Consider the following 6,036-nt stretch of genomic DNA (forward strand, 5'->3'; position numbering starts at 1 on the left):
TTTACTGCTCCCACCTCCAATGATATGCCCACGAAATAGACACTATACATCAACGGCACTTCTAACTCCCAAGGGTCAATAGCCGAAATTCCTCTTAAAGACACCAATGGAACTGTTTTGGACCATTCTCTACGCTTCTCATTTAAGGCCAGCTATAATCAAGCCGAATATAAAGCACTCATTGTCGGCTTAAGATTGGCCATCGAATTAAATATTTCTGCAATAAAGGTACATTGTAACTCTTTACTGGTAATACAACAAGTAAATCAATCTTTTTAGGTAAAAGATCATCTCTTAACAAAATACTTAGATATTGTCAAAACAATCATATCTCACTTCTCAAAATTTAAAATTCATCATATTCCCAGGGAACATAATCACTGAGCTACTACTCTCTTACAATCCACTTTGATTACACCAAGCATTCATTTCATTAATACCTGCAACATTTCTAATGAGGATGATTGGCGATTGCCTTATATTCAGTATCTGAAAACTGGAAATATTTCTGCTAAAATTAATAATTTGAAAAAATCCAGGAGACAAGCTTCTTCTTTACATTATTAAATAATAACTTGTATAGGAGAGGATATACTCATCCTTTATTAAAGTGTCTAAATAGGTCAGAAGCCGACCTTGCCTTAGCCGAGGTCCATGAAGGAATATGTGGCACACATATTGGAGCTCGGAGCTTATCATCCAAAATTCTCTGGGATGAATTTTTCTGGCCGAGCTTACAGAAAGACTGTCATCAAAAGGTAAAAATCTGTACAAATTTTCAAAAATATGCTCTAATAATACATGTACCAGCGGAGCTATTGCATCACTCCGAAGTAAGTTGGCCATTCTATTAGTGGAGAATCGACATCCTCAGTCCATTTCCTATTACCCCAGGACAGGTAAAATTTTTAGTTATGGCCATTGACTATTTTTCCAAGTGGATTCAGGTGCAACCACTGGCTAAAATCATATCACAACAAATAATTTCCTTTGTTTGGAAGCACATTATATGCAAATTTGGTATACCTCATCATATTTTGAGACGCGTCGCGCAGGGTATCCCTCTTCCATCGCCATCGCTGCGATAACAGGTTAGTGGTAATTCACGGTTTGATAAATAGAGATTGTTGTTGGTTTGTTTTGGGTGCATGTCATATGGTTTAAGAGAATTCTAAAATATAGTGGATAAGAGAATTCTAAAATATAGTATAAAAAGATAAATTATTAGTTCGTATGTGTTAATCTGTTCGGATTTAAATTGGATTCGAATGTGGTTAACGTAAAACCTTTATAGTTGAAGGTGCAAGGGTTGTGCCTCGTCTAATGATCTTAGCTACTCAGAATGGTCCTCCCTATTGTTCTGATGTTTACTGCCTTTATCTTCTTCTCGGCCAGAAGTAGGTAATACAGTATGATAAAAGAAATTAATAACGATAATTTATCCAATGATTTTCATTTATATAAAATCAAAATATATTTCCATAATTATGTGCTTAATAAAATCAGACAATATTTGAGAGGAAAAAATAGAATGGTACTAAGTGAATAAGTCATTGTTTAATTAAACATTTAACCAAGAGTCCAAAAGAACAAAAAAATATGCAACTTAAAGATCAGTTTCACTCTTCCTCTGATTCTCCCTTTATGATCCATTTGTCTTCTTCCCCTCACGTTCTTTTTCCATTGTTCAACTTTCTTGTTTAGAAAATAAAATAAAAAGCAGAAGAAAATAAGTAGAATTAAAAAAAAGGATGATTTTTTTTCCTTTCTGTTTCTCTTGTTCTTTGAGAGAGAGAAATAGAAAATAGAAAAAAAAGAAAAAAAAAGTTTTATTTTCTATATTTTTTGTGTTTTTCTTCAAACATTTATGTATTTTTTTTACAAAATTTTCTGTATTTTTTATAACAAAATTGTGTATTTATTTTTAAGCTTTTTTTAAACAGTAGTTTCAAAAACAAAACTTTTGGAGACGTGATTATAAAATCACAATTTCACCTAATGTTTCTCTAAAGAATAATACTAGAAACATTGGACAGATATGCGCTTAAACAGTACTTAAACTTGAGCATGTTAACAAGTATTCTTTACACTTCTTTAAAAAATATATTTATAGTATCCTGAAGCTTTAGCAAGTTAAAGAATATCTTTTACATAAAAAATTTATTGAGATTATATTTTTAAGAAACCAAAATAACTCGACAGAAATCAATAACATATGTAGAATAGATTTTTTGGTGCATGTTTTTGAATTTACAGGGCAAAATCAATAACATATATAGAATAGATTTTTTGGTGCATGTCTTTGAATTTACAGGGCTCTCCATTGCATGTGCTGCTTGACAATATAATACATCATCTCTCATAGATTAACATCCATTTTTTTTAATTTTTGACAGTATGGATTAACATCCTTGTGAACGAATAAAGTTCATAAAAGTATCAGAAATTTTAAATTTTAATAAACATCTCTTGTGCTCAAATGTGTACCTGTTCCAACTTCCAATAAGCTACAATTGATTTTAAATATTGACTAGGTATAAAACAATGCCTAAGCATCATTCTTTTGTTTCGATACTGAAATTCAGCATCAATTTTAGTATACATACAAGTTTAGGAGGTTGATGATGTGGTGTTCCACAATTTAGACAATGAAACCCAAAATTTAAAAGACGCCTCCACCACTAAGATCATTAGAAGGAATTTAATTCAAGAACATTGAGATAGCACGTCCCTACCAATTGACCTAATAGTGAGATGACATACAAAAAGAAAAATTGATTTACATAACAATACATTCTGATTACTTGAATGAACTGAAGAAGTTGACTTGTCATTGAGGGCCTGGATAAAATTGTTAACATCCTCCTTAGTGTTATAGAAATAGAGACTTGCACGTGCACTTGCATTGACTCCCAAGTACCGATGGAGGGGTTGGGTGCAATGGTGACCCGATCTGATAGCCACTCCACGCTGAAAAGATGTTACATCATCAATTACAATTCAAGACAGAAATAATTTCCAAACATGCTCAATGCAATGCTGATCATAATTCCAAAAATGCTAAATAGTACATTTTTTTAGTAGGCATACAATTGCAAAAGATCATCATGATTGCTATCTATAGCTTCTTTCTTGAAAAAATGGTTCTTGGAGAACTTTGCGTGTGGGGACTGGGGATGGTCATTTTATCCTCATACCTGTTGATCAAGAAATGTTGCAAGATCGGTTGCGTGAATATTTTCATCATTGAAAGAACAAAGTGCAGCTCGTTTAATTTTTTTCTGAAGGTGCCGGCCCATAGATGCAAATATTTGGGATTGAAAGGAGCCTTTCATAAAGATATCTTCCCAGCTCCACCTGTGAAATTTCACATTTCATTGGAATCAAAATAGTTAACCTTGCACAAGACAAACTGTTAATATCAACATATGTGACTAAGCACAAGTGTGGAAAGATTTATCAAATTTAATTTACAGTGCAGTTTCTCTCACATAAGCACAGATCATTTTCATTTAGAACGCATTTTGTTAACCATTTCTATCAGTTTTCCTTTTTGGGTTGTCCCCCCAAAAGAAAGAGAAAAAAGTTAAGAGGAACATCAAGCTTGCTAATGCTTTTGATAGATTCATAGCATGCATCTTTCTTGTTCTTTGAATCATAAAATAGCTTGTCCTTTAAAAGATTGAAGCCTGAGTTACCTCATAATCATGTATGGTTTGCATACCAATCCCAGATAAGTAATCAATTGCTGCTCCTAAACCAATTGCTTCCCCAATTGTTGGTGTTCCGGCCTCAAATCTAGAACAATCAGAGTGCATCGAATAATAAGACATAGTCAACTAATAGTATGCCAAACAGAAAAAAGTTGCAAAGAGAACAACAACTACATATTATATATCACTTATTATCTATTACTAACAGTAATTGTAGATGGTTGATCCTTTTGAAGTTAAAGGATTGAGAAGTTAAAATTTGTCAGTAACACTGACCACTGAGTTAATTTTAAAAACATAGAAGCAAAGAAATTATTAGACATAGACATGCAAATTAATAGAACCACAAATGCTCTTCATCAAACTTGTGATCTCCACCCAAGGTCACATAAGACTATCCATAAGATAAGAGTCGGGAAAAGCAAGTTCACAAACCTGGATGGAGGTTCAGCATAAGTTGAGTGATCAAGAAATACATCTGAAATCATTTCACCACCACCTAGACAAAGAAAAGGCTGAGGTTGCCATCAGTATATTAGCTTCAAAAGACAATATCATTAATCATGGTTCCAAAAAAAATATGGCTTCAATTTTATTTTATAGTCATTTCCTATTTGAACGAGAAGACGCAAGGGAAATACCATGTCTAATTACTTACCTAAAAAGGGAGGCCTGGACGACAAGAGGTCTATTTTACCATATAAGAATCCAACACCTGTAGGCCCACACATCTGGAAGAAGTATTTGACAAACTTATTATAATTGTTCCAAAGAAATACAAGCAAAAATAAGTTAACAATCCTAACCTTGTGAGAAGAAGCAACAAGAAAATCAACATTGAGGCTGTGAACATCAATTGTCATGTGTGGAACACTCTGACAGGCAGCTACAAGCACTTTTGCTCCAACATCATGAGCCCAGTTAGCAATATCTCAAACAGGAAGTACCGAAGCTGTACAAATATATCAAAACTAGTTCATTTTAGCTATAAACTCCAAAAGTGAGCCACAAGTACTACCAGCTGCAATGATGCATAAAATAGATGTCTAAAAATTGAAAAAACACAGCAAGAGAAATTAGGATGCTGTTATAGTTCATATACGATGTATGCACTGATATTTAACCTTATTAAGGTTGTAATGGAATTGAGTACTGCACTAAGCATTAGTTTCTGCTTGATATTAATAAGATTTTTTTTAACTTATAGAATAACCAGATTTTGTGGATTCCATTATAGAATAAGTTTTGGATTGCCTATTCAGCTTAATGCCACGTATTTGCAATTCGCTTTTCTTCTTGCTCCAAAAGATTGACCTACTGTCGTTTTATAATGCTAATTGTCGCTTATTCTTAAGTCTTAACAAAAGGATATTTTTTTCTGTTATAAAATAAAAAAATATTTATTTCCAAAAAAATATTCTAACTTTAATTTTTGATTTTTTTGGTAGCGTTGCAGGCAAGTTTGTCGTTCTCCTCGACAAATTTTATGTAATATGTAAAATTCGTCGCCTCCTCGATAAATTTCAAGTAGATTCTTTAATAAAATCTCACCGAGATCGATTGGAAATTAAAATCATTACTTGTAACTCATCTTTCTTTTTTTACTTTGATCTTCTACTTACTCTATACAATGTCTGAAATTTCATTGTTATCCATTAATTATGATAGTGAAATAGTATATGATGAAGAGGGATCTATCGTGTTTAATTTTGCTGAATTAGTATTTACATGTATGCCACCTGAAGTCAAAAGTCTAACAGTATTGAAGAATTTGATATTGCATACTATTGGTCAACAACACATGAAAAGAGTGAAAAAATTTACTACAAATATTCGTCTGCAGTAGATAACACTTTATTTTACAAAAGGTATATCATAGATTACAATTGTTATTATTTTGTTATTTTTTTACTTGATGATGGTTTTGATAAGATTTTATGTTTTTGTAAATTAGGTATCAGTTACGTGATAACGAAGACAAACGTCTTATTAGGGTATGACACAACTGTTGGACAAATATACATCAGTTGGAATTATTTATTTTTCTAGTTGACTTGGGTGAAGGAACTTCTTGGATACTGTTGATAATATCCCTTTAAGTGGAGTGGTTAGGAGAAATATTAAAAGAACGATGGTTGACTTAAATATGCCACCTGAAGTTTGTCAAGAAGAGTCAAATGTCGAAGATTCTAATGATGGTATGATGCAAGCTAATGTTGAAAGTTATGAGGATTCTAGTATTAGAGACCCAACGATGGATCCCTATCAATTAAGTTAACCCTGATGACGGTGAAGATGCTGAGGCTGAACCAACTGAAATTCC

At 32.6% G+C, this 6,036-nt stretch overlaps 1 pseudogene; it reads right to left on the bottom strand.

Moving 5' to 3' along the window:
- LOC107626939 lies at positions 2,506-4,668 on the bottom strand (annotated as a pseudogene).

Source organism: Arachis ipaensis, chromosome B02 (genome assembly GCF_000816755.2).
Source record: "Arachis ipaensis cultivar K30076 chromosome B02, Araip1.1, whole genome shotgun sequence".
Lineage (NCBI taxonomy): Eukaryota > Viridiplantae > Streptophyta > Magnoliopsida > Fabales > Fabaceae > Arachis > Arachis ipaensis.